The sequence below is a fragment of the Pongo abelii genome, chromosome 4 (assembly GCF_028885655.2).
Source record: "Pongo abelii isolate AG06213 chromosome 4, NHGRI_mPonAbe1-v2.0_pri, whole genome shotgun sequence".
In the NCBI taxonomy this organism is placed as follows: domain Eukaryota; kingdom Metazoa; phylum Chordata; class Mammalia; order Primates; family Hominidae; genus Pongo; species Pongo abelii.
The window spans coordinates 43,474,232-43,497,429 of NC_071989.2; the positions used below are offsets into that span (position 1 = coordinate 43,474,232).

At 41.5% G+C, this 23,198-nt stretch overlaps 2 pseudogenes; both read left to right on the forward strand.

Annotated features, from left to right (window-relative positions):
* The first annotated feature begins 2,898 nt into the window (after nucleotides 1-2,898).
* Nucleotides 2,899-5,737, forward strand: LOC129059662 (PRELI domain containing protein 3B-like; annotated as a pseudogene).
* Nucleotides 5,738-15,986: 10,249 nt separating this feature from the next.
* On the forward strand, nucleotides 15,987-16,705 carry LOC129059663 (PRELI domain containing protein 3B-like; annotated as a pseudogene).
* Nucleotides 16,706-23,198: the final 6,493 nt, after the last annotated feature.

The window sequence follows — 23,198 nt, forward strand, 5'->3', positions numbered from 1 at the left end:
TTATCAGAGACTAGGATTGCAACTCCTGCCTTTTTTTGTTTTCCATTTGCTTGGTAGATCTTCCTCCATCCCTTTATTTTGAGCCTATGTGTGTCTCTGCACGTGAGATGGGTTTCCTGAATACAGCACACTGATGGGTCTTGAGTCTTTATCCAATTTGCCAGTCTGTGTCTTTTAATTGGAGCATTTAGTCCATTTACATTTAAAGTTAATATTGTTATGTGTGCATCTGATCCTGTCATTATGATGTTAGCTGGTTATTTTGCTCATTAGTTGATGCAGTCTCTTCCTAGTCTTGATGGTCTTTACATTTTGGCATGATTTTGCAGCGGCTGGTACCGGTTGTGCCTTTCCATGTTTAGCGCTTCCTTCAGGAGCTCTTTTAGGGCAGGCCTGGTGGTGACAAAATCTCTCAGCATTTGCTTGTCTGTAAAGTATTTTATTTCTCCTTCACTTATGAAGCTTAGTTTGGCTGGATATGAAATTCTGGTTTGAAAATTCTTTTCTTTAAGAATGTTGAATATTGGCCCCCACTCTCTTCTGGCTTGTAGGGTTTCTGCCGAGAGATCCGCTGTTAGTCTGATGGGCTTCCCTTTGATGGTAACCCGACCTTTCTCTCTGGCTGCCCTTAACATTTTTTCCTTCATTTCAACTTTGGTGAATCTGACAATTATGTGTCTTGGAGTTGCTCTTCTCGAGGAGTATCTTTGTGGCGTTCTCTGTATTTCCTGAATCTGAATGTTGGCCTGCCTTGCTAGATTGGGGAAGTTCTCCTGGATAATATCCTGCAGAGTGTTTTCCAACTTGTTTCCATTTTCCCCGTCACTTTCAGGTACACCAATCAGACGTAGATTTGGTCTTTTCACATAGTCCCACATTTCTTGGAGTCTTTGCTCGTTTCTTTTTCTTCTTTTTTCTCTAAACTTCCCTTCTCACTTTATTTCATTCATTTTATCTTCCAGGGCTGATACCCTTTTTTCCATTTGATCGCATCAGCTCCTGAGGCTTCTGCATTCTTCACGTAGTTCTCGAGCCTTGGTTTTCAGCTCCATCAGCTCCTTTAAGCACTTCTCTGTATTGGTTATTCTAGTTATACATTCTTCTAAATTTTTTTCGAAGTTTTCAACTTCTTTGCCTTTGGTTTGGATATCCTCCCGTAGCTCGGAGTAATTTGATCGTCTGAAGCCTTCTTCTCTCAGCTCGTCAAAGTCATTCTCCGTCCAGCTTTGTTCCGTTGCTGGTGAGGAACTGCGTTCCTTTGGAGGAGGAGAGGTACTCTGCTTTTTAGAGTTTCCAGTTTTTCTGCTCTGTTTTTTCCCCATCTTTGTGGTTTTATCTACTTTTGGTCTTTGATGATGGTGATGTACAGATGGGTTTTTGGTGTGGATGTCCTTTCTGTTAGTTTTCCTTCTAACAGACAGGACCCTCAGCTGCAGGTCTGTTGGAGTACCTGGCCGGCCGTGTGAGGTGTCAGTCTGCCCCTGCTGGGGGGTGCCTCCCAGTTAGGCTGCTCGGGGGTCAGGGGTCAGGGACCCCTTGAGGAGGCAGACTGCACGTTCTCAGATCTCCAGCTGTGTGCTGGGAGAACCACGGCTCTCCTCAAAGCTGTCAGACAGGGACATTTAAGTCTGCAGAGGTTACTGCTGTCTTTTTGTTTGTCTGTGCCCTGCCCCGAGAGGTGGAGCCTACAGAGGCAGGCAGGCCTCCTTGAGCTGTGGTGGGCTCCACCCATTTCAAGCTTCCCAGCTGCTTTGTTTACCTAAGCGAGCCTGGGCAATGGCGGGCGCCCCTCCCCCAGCCTCGCTGCCGACTTGCTGTTTGATCTCAGACTGCTGTGCTAGCAATCAGCGAGACTCCGTGGGTGTAGGACCCTCTGAGCCAGGTGCGGGCTATAATCTCCTGGGGCACTGTTTCCTAAGCCCGTCGGAAAAGCACAGTATTTGGGTGGGGGTGACCCGATTTTCCAGGTGCCGTCTGTCACCCCTGAAAAGGGAACTCCCTGACCCCTTGCGCTTCCCGAGTGAGGCAATGCCTCGCCCCTGCTTTGGCTGGCGCATGGTGCACTCACCCACTGACCTGCACCCACTGTCTGGCACTCCCTAGTGAGATGAACATGGTACCCCAGATGGAAATGCAGAAATCACCTGTCTTCTGCGTCGCTCACGCTGGGAGCTGTAGACCGGAGATGTTCCTATTCGGCCATCTTGGCTCCTCCTCCCACTGTTGAAAATGTTACATCAACTCAAGTTATTTTCTCCTTAGGTATAAAAATCATAGCACCTTTGAGGTCTCCCTTTCATGTAGTGAGATGAGTGTAGACAAAAAAAGAAAATGTATGGATTTAAGAAAGTCCTGGGATGCTCCTTTTCACAACCTAGCCTATTTTATTCATTACTCAATGTGATTGGCGTGCTGCAGGACCTGGATTCTGGATACAGATTCTAGCAGAATTAGCTTTCTGATCTCGGACTATGATCTAACCTCATTGTGTCTCCTGTCTACAACCGCTCAATGCCTCTAAAATATGCAAGAAGAATGAGACATAGTAGGTGTAATTGTCTAGGCTGCCCTGCAATAAGGAGACACTTTCTATAGTGAATAGACAGTCAGTAACTGGATCGTGCCACCAGTGGGACATCTCCATTGCTCTCTTTCCTTGGCTGATTCAATCATAGCAACCCAGCAGCGTTTTCAGAGTATCTTTCAGAATGATACAATTTTGGCCTTAATCCTATGCAAGGCAAATTAGTGTTAATCTCCTGCTTATTTGAATAGCTGGTTTCTGGCCTATATACAAGACAAAACATACTATAAAAACACACACTCAGTACTAGCCAGTGTTATTTACCTCTTTTCCTAGCTCAACTATATTGCTGGCCTTGTCGCAAGACTGAACCCATGGAGTTTTGTCCATCAACCCTGGAAGAACAGTCCTGGAGGTAGGCAGGTCCAGAGTGCATGTCACATGCCACCAGGAGATGCCAGCGCTTGCAGAGCTGAACAGACACATACTCAGGATGCCTTCATAAACTGCTCACAATCAGGGCTTGAAATACAGAGCAACCCAGGAAGGGGGAGGGGAACAAACCTTTTGTTGCTCAAGACTCACAGTGAGATAGGAGTTTGGCAGGACTAGTTTTGCAAGACAAACAGGAGGCTATGTCCCCAAGACACAGGTCACAATACCCTCTTGATAAGACATGATTCCTTTAAAAAAAAAAAAAAAGCCCAAACTAGCTAGAAGGAAGATGGCTACAAAAGCAACCTCTGGTTACCTTCTTTGCTCATTATATGCTAATTATTATGCATTGGGATGCTAAAAGACACTAACACCCGAGCAATCACTGTGACTGTTTACAAATGCCATTGCAATGCCCAAGAGTTACTCTGTATATTCTGTAAGGGGGAGAAACTCCTGGTTCCACAAGCTCCCGTCCCTTTCCCAGACAACTAAAGAAATAATCGACCCCTTGTTTAGCATATAATCCAGAAATAGCCATAAAATAGCCAGCTAGCCACCCTGCCCCCATTGCTACCCTGACTATCAGGTAGCCTCCTTTTTGTTCCTTAGTTTCCTTAGTAAACTTGCTTTCACATTACTCTGTTGGCTTGCTCTTGAATTCTTTTTGGCTCAAAGTCAAGTACCTACTTGGTCTCCCAGGCTAAACTCCAATTTTAGGGGTATCCTTGCATCAACAGCACCACTGCTTTCAGCCAATGCCCTGGAAGGAGCTCCTCACACCCCAGTAGAGACCCTCATTATGTTATTGTAAACTTCCTTGGGACTGTCCATCTAGGAGCAAGAAGTCTCTATGATGGAGATAATTCCTTTTATAGTTCTTCCTCTCCAAAGTGCCTTAAAGTTTTCTCAATTATAAAACTTTGATTTATATGTAATCTAGAATATGCTAAGGAGCTTTACTTTTAGATGAACTCAGAATTCATAGTTCTTTGTACACGACAATTGAAGCCTGTTCCTTATTCTCCACCTGTGTGGAGTCAGGTCTGCTCTCTGCAGTCCAGGCAGTCCCCGGAAGCTGCTGAAAACCGACGATTCCATCAAGAAGGAACCCGAAAAGGAGAGGAACCCCTGCCTTTCTGCAGGCCTGCAATACGACCTGCTTCAACTGCTGCCCTGGAAGGAGCCCGAGGTACCTCAGTGGGACCCTCATGCTGTCTCTAGGGACTTTCGCACTGGAACTGTGCCCTGCACGCATAAGAGCCTTGAGGTCTCTGCTGTGGAGATCATTCCATAATTTGTTCTTCCTCTCCGGAATGTCCTAAACATTTTTATTTAGAAAAACTCTCTTCATGTGGTGAATAATATGCAATGTGCTAAGGAAATTTTCTTTTAGATCTACTCAAAATTGTGATGGTTCTTCCATCGAAACTGTACACATTGATTAAAGCCTTTCCCTTATTCTCCAACTGTGGAATCAAAACTAGTATATCAAGGTTGGTATAGATGGGCCTGAAGCAGACAGAAAGGGGGCAGGGACCCAGCTCAGAGCTTTTTCTTTTTCTTTTGAGTATTATTACTATTATTTAAGATGGGGGTCTCGCTGGGTCGCCTAGGCCGGTGTGCAGTGGCGTGATCAGGCTTTAGTCTAAATTCCAGGGGCCTTTGAGGAGCTGTGGATACTAACAGGGTGGGAGGGGACAGCTGGGTGGATCATATGCTGGAGTTGCTTCGAAACTGACTGTGGCCCTCCAGATAAAGGCAGAAAACCGGCATTAGCAGTGTTCTTTAAATCAGGGGTCCCCAATCCCCCCACCACGGACCGGTTAGGAACCAGGCCCCAAAGCAGGAGGTGAGCAGTGGGCAAGCGAGCGTTACTGACTGAGCTCTGCCTAGCGTCACAGGAGTGCGAGGGTTCTCACAGGAGTGCGAACCCTACTGTGAACTGCGCATGCGCAGGACTAAGACCAGCTTTTAGTCTTAGTCCTGATTCTCTCCTTTTGAGAATCTATTGCGTGCCTGATTATTTGAGTTCTAACACCTTCATCCCGAAACCATCCCCACACCCCTCTCCATCCGTAGAAAAATTGTATTCCACTAAACTGGTCCCCGGTGCCAAAAACGTTGCGGATCTCTGCTTTAAATGGTTTAAATGTTACATTGTAACGAAGAGTGGAGGACCGCCTCACTTGGAGCCGACGGCACCTGCGCACAGCGGAGCTGGTTGAAGGGCCCCCGATGGGGTGGGACAGGTGTAGCCTCCTCACCTCATTTTCCCCTGCGCTTCACAGACATCTAGCAGACTGCCTGCACCATCAAGATGTGGACTGCAGAGCACGTCTTTCACCACCCGTGGGAAACTGTTACAACAGCTGCAATGCACAAATACCCAAGCGCTGAGAACCTGAGCAGGGTGTGGGTTGATGTGTTGGAAGGAAATATAGATCCCTCTGGAAAGTTGCACAGCCACACACTTCTCTGCACAGAGTGGGAACTGCAAGTCCCTTACTGTTGCAGCAAGAGCCAAAACATAGTCTTCAGGACCCAGAAAAAAAATCTATTTTGACTCAAGAAACCATAATCATTGTGAAAAGAATCAGCCTCAGCAGTTACCTTGAAGAACTGAAGACAAGTACAATATCTTCAAATGCTAATAAAGGCTGAGAAGCACTGGAATGGGTAATACTTAAACTACATGTTAAGATTGAGAAATTGCTGGCTTCAAAAAGAGGAAGCATAAGAACTCTGATAGTAGCAGCATCATTTACAGAGAAATGATAATGAATGTTGGAAGACAACATCAAGCACCCCAGGTCTCTCCAACCTGTCAATCTGTTATTTTAAAACCGTATCTTAGGTAGATTTTTAAAAAAATAGACTGATAGAAGACTTTGTGACATGGGATAAAAACAAAGAGGTTCAGGGTGTCTAAATAAAAGGGATCATCTAAAATAAGTGTTGTTTGAAACGATTGTCTAATTTTGAGTGTTCCAGTATTTATGTGAAAATTTAAAAATTTTTCAAAATGTACTTGGCAGTTTGCATTGACATTGAATCATTTTAAGGTAGAATTTTAAAGCTTTTCACACCTGGGAACACTCCCCGACTTTGTTGGAACTTCAAAACAAAGCAGAGCCACCTCTTATATACACACAATTGCCCTGCCGCCATAAACTTCAACAGCTTGCATGAGGAAATTCACTTTAAAAGGAGAACTTGCTCAGTTTTAAATGATATTAATGTGTATAAAATAACTTGCTCTGCTATAAACCACCATTAAAAACCAGTGTTTTGGTTTAGCACTTGAATATTTTTGGAGTAAAAATTATCCCTAAAGTAGTATATGACTCCCAGAAACATATGCTTTTATTATAATAAAAAGTAATATATTGATTTGTCAAAGTTTTATAACATAGTAAAGGTATTACCTTCCTTGGATTTGTACTTTATGCTTTAATATGCTGTACCATGAGCTGGCTACATTAATTGGAAAAATAAATTCATTACTTGAAAAACAAAAGAGAAAATGAAGAGTGGAGATAGATTAATGGGGACTGAAAGAAGATCCCTAGCCTTGTGCCTTCTGAGTTAACAACCACAGGGTTCCAGAGCGTCAACTCCAGATCAGACAATTCCAGGCAGCTACAGATGTCTGCCTTGGTGAGTCTTGCCCAGGATCTGGAAGTCCAAGATGAAAGCACCAGTGATTCAGCTCCTGGTGAGGGCTGTCTTCCTGTCATGCCAATGGCCATGTTGTAGCTGTGTTCTCACATGGCACAGAAGGAGAGAGAGAAGTGGGTAGAGGGGCAAGAGAAGAAAGGGAGAGAAGGAGACAGACCTGGTATCTCTTCCTCTTCTCATTAGAGCACTAATCCCATTATGAAACCCCAACCCTCATGACCTCATCTAAACTTAATTGTCTCCCAAAGGCCCCATCTCCAAATACCATCACTTGGAGGTTAGTTAATCAAAATTATCATGAATTTTGGGGGAACACAATTCAGTGCCGAACACCAAGTGTATGGGAGGCTCTCATAATCTCTGCCCATCTCAGGTCCTGCAGCAACTAAGACTCATTCCTTCTTGTGGGCATCCCAGGAGAAAGATTTATGTGTCTTCACAACTTTAGTGTAAAGATTTGGTGTAAAGGTTTCCAGCCTTTACACCAAAATCCTTGGGCAGAGATGAAAAACATGCAGTAGAGAATACACTTGGGACTTTTACACTTTCCTGTCCCCTTAAATGTTAGAAATCAAAACCCATAAACTAGATGATGGCATTAATTTAGTCTAGCTGTGATTACATCAATCTTTTCACATAGTGGCAGTTCTAAGTATCAGTACAGAGAAGCTTAGATGTTGCATCTTATTGGAATGTGGAACTAGAGCTGTGTTTGCTTTGCATTCATTATTAGACTAATTAAATGTCAATTATCCATGTCATAAAAAATAAGTAGATGATGAAAGATGAGTTAGAGTGTTTTTGTGGTTTGGATATGGAGGGGGCTTCCCATCTGATCATCCTCATTTTCTGTTCTGAAGTCTCAAAATCTGCTTTAAAAAAAAAAACAAACTACAATCCCGATCCTCTGATAACCCATTATTCCATTAACCAATTAATCATTAATCCATAAATGGATTAAGACATCAAACAGGCAGAGCCCTCAAGACCCAATCACCGCTTAAAGGCCCTACCTCTCAATATTGTTACATTGGGGATTAAGTTTCAACATGAGTTTCAGAAGGGACAAACATTCAAACCACAACATCCCTGAATAGCAATTAATTGTAAAGAGAAATTAATTGTTATCTTAGATGACATGATTGTGATTTCAATTTGAAACCTTTTAAAGGTCTAGAGGATAAAGGGACTATGAATGCAGCCCTGGCTTTGGCTCCCTCAAGGGCTGCCTCTGTGTGCAACACCCAGATTAGATTACCTGCTAAGATTTCCTCTGGGCTGGCCAATCTGAAAGCAATATGGAATTGTGTAATCCAAGGGCTCCTGAACACAAGGGAAAAGGTGTTTCATCCAATCTCACAGCAGGAGACACCAGCTTTTGTGTTTTTATACTTTTCTGGCCAAGTGCGTGGTCCTAATCAGATCATAGGAAGCATAGTGGTGACATTAATTCTAGAAGCAAATTGTAACAGAAGATGGAATTAGTGGTATTAACATAAAACCCTAACATCTTAGATGAAACTCAATCTGTGATAGGGTGGTTTAAGTGATAAAAAGAAAAGGTACTCCTTAACCTGTGGAGGGAAAGCTCTTTTGAGGAACCCTGGTTAATAGTTTATTATTGCCCCAATCCACATTGCTAGTCCTGGAGCAGAGACTGCAATCTTGTTCTCCAGGCAGAGAAAAGCTTGAGGAGAAGTGTGTCCTCAAAGACAACTTGGGATGTTAGTGAGAAGCAGGACAGTGGTAGTCACTCAATTCTTTCATTTCCTTCTTGTCTTTTATTTTCTATTTATTTTTATTGTGGTAAAATACACATAACAAAATTTATCATCTACCATGAATTCTGAGTCTATCTAGAAGTAAAGTTCCTTAGCATATTCTTGATTACACAAGATAGTTTTTATAATTGGGAAATCTTTAAGGTACTTTGGAGAAGAAGAACTAAATAAGGAATGATCTCCATCATAGACTTCTTGCTCCTAGTACTTCGGAGAGGAAGAACTAAACAAGGAATGATCTCCAACATAGAGACTTCTTGCTCCTGTTGCCTCTATCTAGAAGGCAGACTCCCAAGCAAGTTTACAATAACATCATGAGGGTCCCCAATGGGGTGTGAGGAGCTCCTTCCAGGGCATTGGTTGAAGGCAGTGGTGCTGTTGATGCAAGGATACCCCCAGAATTGGCATTCAGCCAGGGAAGCCAAGTGGATACTTCGCTTGTACCAGAAAGAATTCAAGAGCAAGCCAACAGAGTAATGTGAAAGCAAGTCTATTAAGGAAATGAAAAGAAGGCTACCCCCATAGTCAGGATAGCACCAGGGGACAGGGCAGCTAGCTGGATATTTTGTGGCTATTTCTTGATTATATGCTAAATGAGGGGTTGACTATTTCTTTAGTTATCTGGGAAAGAGGCAGGAGCTTGTGGACCAGGGGTTTATCTACCTTACAGAAGATACAGAGTAACTCTTGGGCATTGCCATTGCATTTATAAACAGTCATTGCTCTGGTGGTAGTCTTTTAGCATGCCAGTGCATAATAATTAGCATATAATGAGCAATGAATGTAACCTGAGGTAGCTCTTATGCCATATTCCTTCTAGCTGGTTTGGGCTTTTTTAAAACAATTTTTTAATTTTTTTAAAGGAATCTGGTACGGGATATTGTGACCTGTGTCTTGAGGACCTAGCATCCTGTTTGTCTTGAGAAACTAGTCCTGCCAAACTCCTATCTCACTGTGAGTCATGAGCAAGAAAAGTTTTTTTTTTCCTTTTCAGGGTTCTTCAGTATTTCAAGCCTTGACTGTGAGCAGTTTAAGGAGATGTCCTGGGTATGTGTCTGTTCAGTTCTGCAAGCGCTGGCACCTCCTGGCTGGTTTGGGACCCACTGAACCCTGCCATTGGCAGAATCCATCTTTTATTTTTTTCCGAGAGGGAGTTTTGCTTTTGTTGCCCAGGCTGGAGGGCAATGGCACGATCTCGGCTCACTGCAACCTCCGCCTCCCAGGTTCAAGTGATTCTCCTGCCTTAGCCTCTCAAGTAGCTTGGATTACAGGCATGCACCACCATGCCCGGCTAATTTTGTATTTTTAGTAGAGACGGGGCTCACCATGTTGACCAGGCTGGTCTCGACCTCCTGACCTCAGGTGACCCATTTGCCTCAGCCTTCCAAAGTGCTGGGATTACAGGCGCGAGCCAGCATGCCTGTCCGAATTCATCTTTTCTTAAAGCGACTGGAGCTCCTTTGTGGTTTCAGCCACTGATTTCCGGACATGTGGGTTTTGATGGCGATTGGGTCCCTCTTGAGTCTGAGAACAGCTCCGAGCCTGCTGGAAACCCAAAACAGCAGCCCACACACACCTAATTTTACATCCTTACAGAGCAAAGGGCATTGGCAGGAGTGGTAGCTCAGCACAGCAAGTGATCTAGTGCCCAGGCACAGGTTTGTTCTTGGTCCTGTCCTGGTGGCATGTGACAAGCACTCTGGACCTGCCTACCTCCATGACTGTTCTTCCAGGGTTGGTGGACAGAACTCCATGGGTTCAGCCTTGTGATGAGGCCAGCCATGTAGCTGAACTATGAAAAGAGGTAAATGACTCAGGCTAGTACTGAGTGTGTGTGTGTGTGTGTGTGTGTGTGTGTGTGTGTGTGTTTGAGATGGAGTCCTGATCTGTCACTCAGGCTGGAGTGCTGTGGCGTGATCTTGGCTCACTGCAACCTCTGCCTCCCGGGTTCAAGCGATTCTCCTGCCTCAGCCTCCTGAGTAGCTGGGACTACAGGTGCGCGCCACCACGCCTGGCTAATTTTTGTATTTTTAGTAGAGATAGGGTTTCACCATGTTGGTCAGGCTGGTCTTGAGCTCCTGACCTCGTGATCTGCCAGCCTTGGCCTCCCAAAGTGCTGGGATTACAGGCATGAGCCACCACGCTGGCCTGAGTGTGTTTTTATAATATGCTTTTTCTTGTATATAGGCCAGAAACCAGCTATTCAAATAAGTAGGAGATTAACACTAATTTGCCTTGCAAATCAGTTCAGAGTAGGATTAAGGTGAAAATTGTATGATTCTGGAAGATACTCTGAAAACGCTGCTGGGTTGCTATGATTGAATCAGTCAAGGAAAGAGAGCAATGGAGATGTCCCACTGGTGGCACGATCCAATTACTGACTGTCTATTCACTATAGAAAGTGTGTCCTTATTTCAGGGCAGCCTAGACATTTATACCTACTATGTCTAATACTTCTTCCATATTTCAGAGGCATTGACTGGTTGTAGATAGGAGACTCAAGGAGGTTAGATCATAGTCCAAGATCAGAAAGCTAATTCTGTTAGAATGTGGATTCAGGATCCAGGTCCTGCAGCATGCCAATCACATTGAGTAATGAATAAAATATTAGCCTAGGCTAGGTTGTGAAAAGCAGCATCTCACTCGTCTCTACTAAAAATACAAAAAAAAAAAAAAAAAAGCCGGGCGTGGTGGCGGGCACCTGTAGTCCCAGCTACACGGGAGGCTGAGGCAGGAGAATGGCGAGAACCCGGGAGGCGGAGCTTGCAGTGAGCCGAGATCGCACCACAGCACTCCATCCTGGGCTACAGAGCAAGACTCTGTCTCAAAAAAAAAAAAAAAAATGGAGCATCCTAGGACTTTCGTAAAGCCATACATTTTCTTCTTTCTTCCTTCTTTCCTTCTTTTTCTTTTTTTTCTTTCTTTCTTTTTTTTTTTTTTTTTTTTTTTGAGTTTCACTTTTGTTGCCCGGGCTGGAGTTCAATGGCGCCATGTTGGCTCACCGCAACCTCTGCCTCGCAGGTTCAAGCGATTCTCCTGCTTCAGCCTCCCGAGTAGCTCGGATTACAGGCATGCGCCACCACGCCCAGCTAATTTTATATTTTTAGTAGAGATGGTCTCCATGTTGGCCAGGCTGGTCTAAAACTCCCGACTTCAGGTGATTCGCCCCCCTCGGCCTCCCAAAATGTTGGGATTACAGGCGTGAGCCACTGCGCCCGGCAGCCATATATTTTCTTTGTGTCTACACTCATCTAACTATATGAAAGGGAGACTTCAAAGGTGCTATGATTTTTATACTTAAGGGGAAAATAAGTTGAATTGATTTAACATTTTTAACAGTGCTTTGCGCAGGCCCCAATCCTATTTTATGTAATTAGGTGCATTTTATTACTTATTGCCTTTTATCTCCTTTCACACTTCTACTGAAATTCTTATTACTATTTTATTTCCAGCTATTTTATTTTTATTTCTATTGTGTGTTTTGTAGCAATCTGTCTTATATGTGACACATTTTTTGTGTATATAGATTTTCAATTATTACAAAAAGTATTGGAGTGTGTATCTTATTATTTTCCATTTATTGACAAGTTTCTAAGATCTTTATAGGAACATTTAACCTGCTGCTTCCAACTTCAGCATATCAGCTTCTGATGAGCCTCTGCCACACTTTCCCTCTCCAGTGTCCCACAGGGGAGACTCAGATGCAACCTAATCACCAATATCACATATATATTAGTATCATTCTCATTAGAATTTATTTAGGATATACATCATCCTCCAGCTGAATTGTGCATTGAAAATGCATAACCTAATTTTATGGAGTATTGCCAGATTGTTTTTTAAATAAATTAAGTATTTGTCCTCCAAAACTAGATCATGATAATTACTGTATACATTTATTCCCTATAGACACTTGGATTGATCCAGTCGTCTAATATTTGAGGCATGTTTCTGAAGAGACAAGCCCAGGGTGGTTCAGCTGCTGTCTGATTCAGTGTTTACTGATTTTTGACAGCATCTTGTTTTAGGGAGCCAGTTTGCAATGTGGTTCAGAAAATCATTCCCTGACATTCAGTCTAAAATCTATGTCTACATATTTTTGTCATATTTTAAGCGAATTTTATCCCATAATAAATAGTTTTCTGCTTATACTATATGAGAGTGTTTTCTTTTCCTAAAATCCATAAAAGAAATTGACCAGTAATATCACATTTAATATGGTGAGTCTTAATCCATAGTTGAACCATTTGAATTTAGATTTGTCCATCTGAAGATAAAGTTGAATCTCAAGTTTTTGCAATATATCAATATATCCATGGTCACAGGACAAATAATAATATGTAAATGTTTCTTAAAAGTACTTCCAGAATGAGCTGAGGGTCTCTTAGCAGATGACAAAATACTATTGTAAGGTGTTCTCTCTTTCTTTGAAGAGAGAAAGGAATTCATCCTGCTTCCCCCTGCTCTGGTGAAAATGTATGAGATGTGGCCTAACTTTGTAGTTGTCATGCTAACTTACATGCATGAAAATCTGTGAATGCCAACTCAATACTAGTGTTCCCTGCCTCTTCTGTTTGGTACAATGGGGTCTTTTGTTGTGAGAACTGTGTTATCTCCCAACAGTGGATATATTCTGTCCTTTTCTTCCTCCCAAGTGAACTGTGCTGAGAAGCAGTTATTCATAAGGCCTCTCAGAAGGTGGTTTCATGAGATCCAGCAACCATTAGTGTTCACAGCGCCTTCCAATTTGTGGAGTCGGTGTTCACACAATTAGTAGGGGATTCTCTTTGAGAGAATTAGAAAAATGTTTTAAGACAAATGTTTTACAAACTCTTTGGAAGTTTGCCTTACAGTTAAACTTTATTGGTTTAATAATAAAGTCACCTCTGGTCATGCTTGATACCAGGCTTGGACAACTAGGAAGCACAGCATTGAATATGCTCATCCCTGCCCCTCTCCTCTTTCTTCTCACTCCCACTTTCTAAGGACAGCACTCTTTAATAAAGCAATCTCACACAAGTGTTTGTTTCAGTAATATTTTGAGGGGAAGGCCAGGCAAATAAAATAAGTCTCTCTGCTCACCTCATACACCTCAGTGCTTTTCCCCTGCTGTTGGAATACTCAAAAATTCACTCTGTGTTAAAATTTGTTTCAGAGTCTCTTCAAAAATAGAATTGACTGAGGCCAATCTTGGCTGTTGACATGCTGCAAATGAAACATGGCCCCTGTATTTGAAAAGTCTTTGGCTGAGTGGGACAACCACATACATAGAAAGGCCTTTTTAAATATCAACAAGTTTAAGTATTTATATGCACATTTTATTCATCACTCTAGTGCCCCCTCCTCAGTTGTTTCATCAGGGAATATTTCTCAAAATTACAGGGCAAAATCATAATATGTTAGCATTCTGAATCCAGTAATATACTTTTAAAAAATGCATCATAATCTAATGGAGTTTATCAGGAAGTCAACTTGGGTCTGTCACTTGAAAATCAACTTGTTATTGTCCACATTAGCAGTAGAAAAAATATACGATAATCTCAGAAGATACAAAAAAAAGCTTTTTGAAAATTCAACCCTGTTTTATTATTAATATAAAAATCATCATAGCAAATTGAAAAAGACAATTACCTGAATTTGATAAAGCATATCTATAAGAGGTGTACACCTAACATCTCATCTAATCGTGAAATATTGAAAACTGCTCATTTCTTATTGAAATGAAAAAAAACTGCCAATAACTGGACCCATTTTCTCACCCCCCTGCCCCACCCTATTACCACCTGATCCAATAAAAACCCAAGGACTTTCAACAGGACCTTCCGAAATGATAACATTTTCACCATGATCCTTTCACGGTCTGAAGCAATAAGCAAGGCAAATAAGTGTTAATCCCCACATGATTGGATTATGTCCGACTTCCTGTACAAGACAGAATGCTATAAAAACCCACAGTCAGTGAGGGACTGAGCCATTTGCTCTATTCCTAGACCAGCTAGGCCTGGTCAAGGAAGGCTGAAGCTATGGAGTTCCATCCATCAACCTTGGAAGAGCTGTCCTGGAGGCAGGCAGGGCCAGAGCCCCACATGCCATGGGACCTGAACCTAGAGCAAGCCTGGGCCTGGGCACTGGATAACTTCCCTGTGCTGAGCCGCCACTCCTGCCAATGCCATCAGCTCTACGGGAGCTCTGCTGCGGGCTGGCTGCTGCACTGCGCCTCCACCGGGCACGGAACCCTTCCCGGAGACGAGAGGGGCCAAAAACGGCCTCGAGACTCCCATGTCGAGGAATCAAAGGCTGAAACCACAGACGGGCTCCAGTCACCTCAAGAAGACGCAAATGCTACCGATGGCGGAGTCCAAAGCGGCCTGATGCAGCCTGGAGATGCCAGCGCCTGCGGAGGTGGAAGGACACAAGCCCACGGCGCCCTCTGCAGTTCAGGCCGCCCCCGGAAGCTGCTGAAAACCCAGGGTTCCATCAGGAAGAAACCCGGAAAGGAGAGGAACCCCAGCCTTTCTGCAAGCCTGCGACACGACCTGCTTCAACGAACACTGCCCTGGAAGGAGCCCGAGGCACCCCAGTGGGGACCCTCATTCTGTCCCTGCGGACTTTTACCTTGGAACTGTGCCCTGCACGCACAAGAGCCTTGAGGTCTTTGCTGTGGAGATCATTCCTTAATTTGTTCTTCCTCTCCTGAACGTCCTAAACATTTTTCATTTAGAGAAACTCTCTTCATGTAACGAATAATATGCAATGTGCTAAAGAACTGTTCTTGTAGATGTACTCAAAATTGCTATGGCTCTTCCATTGAAACTGTACATGTATTGAATAAAGCCTTTCCCTATTCTCCACCTGTGGAATTGATTTCAAGCTGGTAAACCAAGACTGGTATAGATGGGCCTGAAGCAGACAGAAAGGGGGCAGGGACCCAGCTCAGAGGCCTTTATTTTTGTTTATTTATTTATTTATTTTTTGATGGTGTCTTGCTGGCTGGGTCGCCCAGGCTTCCGTGCAGTGGCGCAATCTTGCTTTAGTCTAAATTCCAGGGGGCCTTTAAGGAGCTGTGGATACTAACAGAGTGGGAGGGGACAGCTGGGTGGATCACTTGCTGGAGTTGCTTCAAAACTGGTCCTCCAGATGAAGCCAGGAAATTGACATTAACAGTGTTCTTTACATCAGGGGTCCCTAACCTTTGTGACACCAGAGACTGGTTTTGGGGAAGGCAATTTTTCCATGGGTGGGGGTTGGGGAGACAGGGATGATTTGGCGATGAAGCTGTCCTACCTCAGATCATCAGGCGTCAGATTCTCAGGAGAAGCGCGCAAGGTAGATCCCTCGCATGCGCAGTTCACAATAGGGTTGGCGCTCTTTTGAGAATCTAAGTCAGGTCAGATAAGCGGAGCTCAGGCGGTAGTGCTCGCTTGCCTGCCAGTCACCTCCTGCTGCGCCGCAGGTTTCCTAACAGGCCACCGACCGCTACCGGTTCGCTGCCTGGGGAGTTGGGGATCCCCGCTTTAAATGGTTTAAAGGTTACGTTGTCATAAGGGGTGAAAGAGGGGTTTGGGATGTCCCTCCATCGGCGTGAGGCCGATGGTGCCCGCATACTGCGAGGCTGGCTGGAGTGCTCTTTATGGCGTGGGGCAAATGTAACCTCTTTACCTCATTTTCCCCTGCGCTGCCCAGACATCTCTCGGACTGTCTGCAGCATCAAGATATGGGCTTCAGAGCACGTTTTTAGCACCCGTGGGAACTGTTACAACAGCTGCAATGCAGAAATATCCAAGCCCTGTGAACCCGAGCATGGTGTGGGTTGACGTGTTGAACAGAGGTATAGATCCCTCCAGAGAGTTGCACAGCTACAGACTTCCCCGCACAGTGGGAACTGCAAACCTCTTACTGGTGCAGCAAAACCCAAAACATATGTACTAGAATATTCTGTAGTTAATCCTGTAGAGAAAACAATGGAATTTAAATCTACTAATATTTCACTTACAAATATGATTTCAGTAGGTGAGAGATTTATGCACAAACCACATCATCGGGACCCCCCAAAAAACTATTTTGACTCAAGAAGCCATAATCGCTGAAGAGAGGTAGCCTCAGCAGTTACCTTGAAGGACTGATGGCAAGAACGATACCTTCAAAGGCTAATAAAGGCCGAGAGGCACTGAAATGAGTCATACATAAATTACATGTTAAGACTGAAGAATAGACAGCTTCCGCCAAGAGGAAGCATCTAAGAACTTCGATGGCAGCGGCTGCAGCAGCATTAGTAGAGAATTGATAATGAACGTGTGAAGACAACGTCAAGTACCCCATGTCTCTCCAAGCTGGCAATATATTTATTTTAAAAATATAAATACGTTTTAAGTAGAATTTTTTAAAGTAGGGTGATGTAAGAACGCGACATTACATCAAAACAAAGAGATATATGGCCTCTAAATAAAAGGGATCACCTGAAATTTGTGTTGTTTGAAATGACTGTCTGATTTTGAGGATTCCAGTATTTATGTGAAAATTTCACGATTTTTTGAAAGCAATCCTTTTTAACGTTCATTTTAACTTCAGGGTGCATGTACAGCTTTGTTAAATAGATAAACTTTTGTCATAGGGGTTTGTGTACACATTATTTTATCACCCAAGTATGATGCCTCCTGCCCATTAGTAATTTTTCCCAATCCTCTCCCTCCTTTCACCATCCATCTTCAATAGGCTCCAGTGTCTGCTATTCCCTTCTTTGTGTCCATGTGTTCTCATTATTCAGCTCCAGCTTATAAGTGAGGACATATGGTATTTGCTTTTCTGTTCCTGCATTAATTTGCTAAGGATAATGGCCTCCAGCTCTGTCTATGTTCCTGAAAAGACATGATCTTGTTCTTTTTTTATGGCTGCATTGTATTCCATAGTGTATATGTACTACATTTTGTTCATCCAGTCTACCTTTGATGAGCATTTTGGATGATTCCATGTCTTTGCTATTATGAATAGTGCTGCAATGAACATACACATGCATGTGTCTTTATGATATAAAAATTTATATTCCTTTGGGTAATACCCAGTAATGGGATTTCTGGGTAAAATGATATTTCTGTTTCTTGGTCTTTGGGGAATTACCACACTGTTTTTCACTAAGTTTGAAATAATTTACACTCACTAATGGCGTATAAACAAAATTTTAACATTTTTGTAAAGTGCTGGGAAGGTGGCATTGACGTTGAATCAAGATAGAATTTTAAAACTTTTCACACATTGCACCCCTACCTGGCTTTGGCCCCATGCCAGAACAAAGCAGAGCCATCTCTTATATACACACAATTGCCCTATTGCTATAAACTTCAACAGCTTGCATGAGGGAATTCAATTTAAAAGGAGGAACTGTGTGGTTTTCAAAGACCTTAATTCATATAAAATAACTTGCTTTGCTATAAACCATATTAAAAACCAGTGTTTTGGTTTAGTACTTAAATATATTTGGAGCAAAAATGATCACTAAAATAATATATGTCTCTAATAAAAATATGCTTTTATTGTAATAAAAAGTACTATATTGATTTCCCAAAGTTTTGCAACCCAATAAAGACATTACCTTCCTCGGATTTGTACTTTGTGATTTAATATGCTGTGGCATGGGCTGGTTGGTTATGTTAACTGGAAAAATAAATTCATTACTTGAAAATCAAAATATGACAAATAACAAGGAGTGGGGCAGATTAAAGAGGACCAGAGGAAGATTCTTAGCCTTGTGGCTTCTGAGTTAACAACCACAGCATTCCAGGGCATTAATTCCAGATCAGACAATTCCAGGCAGCTACAGAAGTCTGCCCTGGTGAGTCTTGCTCAGGATCTGGAAGTGCAAGATCAAAGCGCCAGTGATTCAGCTCCTGGTGAGGGCTGTCTTCCTGTCTTGCTGATCGCCATGTTGTAGCTGTGTTCTCACATGGCACAGAGAAAGAGGGAGAGACAGAAAGGGGGAGAAAGTGAGAGATGGAGAAGGGTAGAGAATGAGAGAGACATAATATCTCTTCCCCTTCTCATAAGGGCACTAATCCCATTACGAAAGCCCAACCCTCATAACCTCATCTAAACACAATTGTCTCCCAAAGGCCCCATCTCTAAATACCATCACCTTGTGGATTAGCTAAACAAAATTATCATGAATTTTGGGGAACACAATTCAGTCCATAGCACCAAGTCTATGTGATGCTCGCTCTCATAATCGCTGCCCATCTCAAGACCTACAGCAACTAAGACTCATTTCTTTCTGCAGGCATTTCAGAAGACTGTGATACAAAAATGTGCCATAGAGAATATACTCATTTGGGACTTTTAAACTCTCTTGTTCCCTCAAATGCATTAATTAATAAATTAATTAATGTTAACATCTAGTTTATGGGTTCTGATTTAACACCCATAAACTAGATGTTGACACTAATTTATTTATAAATTTATTATTAATTTACTGTAATAAAATAATTGATTAATTAATTTTGAGATAGTGTCTCACTCTAACACCCTGGATTATTTGGGTTATTTCAGAGCATCCCTCTGGCAGGTGGTATTGTTTCACATTCATTGCTTGCCTATATGGGGGCAAGTATACAGGCATCCATTGGGTCCATCCCTGTTTATTCCTTGATTACCTTCCAGACTGGGACCTTATTCTTATTCAGCTCATTGAGATTCACTAATGCTTAACTCGTAGCATAGATTTTATTTCAGATTAATGGGTTCAAAAGTGTGACCAATGCCCTATGTCATAATTCTTTTTAACTCAGAAATGACTCAGACATTCAATGGTATCTGAAATAATTTTAAGATTTTAAGTTACATTAAAAGTTCACCTACAAGCATTGACTTTATTTATATTTACTCAATGTATTCATTTGTAGCAGTTTATCTAGATTAGTTGTTAGAACTCAGACATCAGACAAAGATAATCATCGCTCAAAGTCTTTTTTTTTTGTTAACCATTTGCATAGCCTGTGAATATCAGGTGTTTGCCTAAGCAAAAATCTTAAACACACAGGCATTTTTGCAGATAATTCAGAAAAATTAGCTGTTCTTATGGAACCAACAATGTTAAATTAGTCTTATTTATCAAAAAAGTCATTCAAAGAAAGAGTATTCTGTTTTTGGTTGAGTTTATGATCTTATAACATTCATGTCAAATTCTTGCACTTTAAAATATCTAGCAAAGGCAAATATAAAACTCATCTAATTAGTAAACCCAGACAATAACGTATGCTGACAATTCTGAAGACATTTCTATTTTTATTTTCTCCATAATTTTAAGGCAAGCTTATTATTAAAGATTACTAAATTCACATAAATTTGAAAAGCATTTGGGCTTTCTTACTAAATTTATGAGCACTCATTTACTCATAAACCAATGCGGTGCCATTGTAGACATAACATATAGTACATGTAACATCCATAGAAACACATATCCATACACACAAAGATCAAATAGATGTTACCGTGAAACTCTAGCCATGACATGGTATCATAAACTCATTATTTCACAGAAGACAGCTGGATCCAAATTATTTCTGACAAAATTGGGACCTGTCCTCATGGCTAAACTTTATCTGCCCTGATAGGTAATCCAATTAATGCTGTGGACAAAAACTTTGGGTAAAGCAGTTTCCAAAGCAGTTTTATTTTTAAAACTTTTTTAAACCTTTTTTGTTTGTTTGCTTCAAATACAAAATTTCCAATGTTTACTTCTTAGATAGAACTGGCTGAACGGCATACAAAAAACAAGCTCTCCAATAGCCTTGAATTAGCAGTATCATAAACGGTAAGAGCACGAAAATGGCCCTTAGCTTCTTCTCAGTTTGGGAAGATGTTACAGTGCCAGGATTATCTCATAACAATTGTAAACATGAACAGAATCTGATAAATCAAAATGATGAGTCAGGAATGGGCATCTGTGGCGGGAATCCTGTGGCGATCAACAACATCCATATGCGGTGAAGTTGCCTGACTCAACAATTGTGGGCCGCTGCTATTTTCACCCTTTCAGTGGTTAAATGTTGAAATACCTGACAATACCAAGTGTTAGAGAGTATATGAAACTTTAGAGTATCTTACGTATTGTAAGTGGGAACAACACGTGTGGTACCATCACTTTGAAAAAGAATCTGTTGTCTTATGAAGCTGCAAGTCACATATCTCAAAACCTACCAATGCCATTTCAGAGCACACTCCCACGAAAAGTTCTTGCACATAAATGCATACCAGGAAATATGTAAAAGGATGTTGTATCTTTGCTTTTAACAGTAACAAAAACCTGATGGAAAGGGAGGATCCAAAACTCCATTAATAGGAGAGTGGATGAAAATTATTATGGTATATTTTCAAAATGGAATATTTTACAAAGTCCAAATAAGTAAATCAAATTACTCAAAAGTCTGGTTGCATCATAACAATATAATGTTCAGTAGAAAAAAAATGGTTGATAAGACTACATAGAGCATGGTTACATTTTATAAAGTTAATATTTTAAAAATGTCCATTAAAATATATAGATACATATTGATAAATAAATCTAAATTAAAAATAAGCAATTGAATAACAAACTCAGAATTCACATTGGTTATGTTGATTTAGAGAGTTGGGAGAAGGGATACAAAAAATCATATCCATAAAAAATTAAATTGAAAGATAGACCTTAAATTTACACCAAAAATGAATTTCTTAACACTGAACGGCAAAATCACATTTACCCATCCATCCACAGACAAAACTGCACCACCTAAAATCTCCCTGAGTGAAGCTGTGCCTCTACAAAATAGAGAAAATGGAAAAGCAAGCACACTACAAAACTACTACAAAGTGTATTTTCCAAGCAAAGCCGGCTAAAAGAAAAGGAACAGAATTGGAGAGACCAGACTTTTTATATCCCGGTCCACTCCCAAACTCTACATCAGACAATATTTGAGTTAGATAATTCTCTGTGCCATGATTTGCAGTTGAGAAGTAAATAAGGTAAAGTAGAAACTACACTTGGCAGAGGGCCTGTCACAAATCACCATTCAATATGAACTACTCAATCCTGGGGGAGAACTAAAAAATGGGGCAAGAATATAAAATTGCTTATGAGAAGTTACTTTATGGAAATTGGAGGGGGGAAGTGATTTCCCCACATAAACATTTTTTTCAGTGTTTTGAACTACTCCGTAAAAAGGCAAATGCAATCATATTAATATATTTTAAAAATTACAACTCTAAGCTCCTTGTTATTGACAAGAAGTAGACAAAATAAAATGATACCAAGAATTAAAAATAAAGAGCTGAATACCTGAATTTAATCAATTTTAAGATAAGTCATAAGATAAGTCATTTGCCATTTTCATATCTCTGAAATAGGTATATATTTTAAATCTGGTGGTCTTCCAGGACTGTGACATAGTTTAACTAGCAGATTTTTCTTAGTAGTATTGAAATAATGACACATCTTACAATGACTAGTTTCTTAGATTGAGGAAATTATAATTCTAGACAAATGTTAAGCCAAGGAAGGCCAGTGTAGCTCTAGTACTACATTGGCTTAGCCTCCCTCTTCAAATTACTTTAGCTTGCTGAAATAATCCAATTAGGTCATCTGAAACCAAAAAAAAAAAAAAAAACAAGACAAACCAACACAAAAGATGTGTCTGATTGTTACAGGACCAACAGGTTGGGATACCTGCTGTGCAGTAACATAAATGTACACCAAAACACAGAAACAGCAGGACTTGCAACAGAAAAAGAATGTAATGATAGCAGGGCAGCCAGGTGAGGAAACAGGAGGGACCCTCAAACCCACCTCCCCGAGAAGTTCTGGTCTGGAGGTTTTTGTTTGTTTTTGTTTTGTTTTGTTTTTAACAGCATCTTGCTCCATCACCCAGGCTGGAATGCAGTGGTGTGATCTCAGCCCACTGCAACCTCTGCCTCCCAGGTTCAAGCAATTCTCCTGCCTCAGCCTTCTCCTGCTTCAGCCTCCTGAATACCCAGGATTACAGGTGTGCACCACCACACCCAACTAATTTTTGTATTTTTAGTAAAGATGGGATTTCACCATCTCTACTGGTCAGGCTGGTCTCATACTCCTGACGTCGTGATCTGCCCACCTCAGCCTCCCAAAGTCCTGGGATTACAGGAGTGAGCCACCGTGCCCGGCCCAGGTCTGGAGTTTTTAAGGAGATTGTGGAGAGCAAGAGACTGAAAAATTGGGGTCAGTGATTGTTTGGGGTAAAGGGGATGAAATCATCAAAATATAGAAATTGCATTCTTCGGTAAGCCAGCTCCTCATGGGGTCTGTCAGACTAGCTGGCATCAATAGTTTTATCAGTCTTCAGGACATAAAAGAATATCTCAAATGAAAACCTTGGCGTTTTACAATGTTCAACGTGTTCTCTACAGAGCAGTCAAGGGAAACTATAATCTTGTGATAGGGTCTGCATAATTTTGACAGGGTATAATTATTCTGCATAATTATTCTCATAATTTGGGGCAATAAGCACCAAAGAACTATGAGCAAGAAGGCCAGACAACAAGGTGACCTAATCGTTAACGCTGAATGTACTGCAGGCTTGATATATTTTTTATTCTCCTTCTCCCATTTTCCCTGATTAACTTTATAAAGTTTATAGGAATGGTTTCATGACTGTCATTTCCTTTCGGAAATTAATTTAAAGGAAAAACGTTAAAATAATTCCTGGATATCTTTTCAAATAATGTATTATATTTTATTTATATCATTTCATTGCGTAGCAAACTCCACTGTTAGGAAT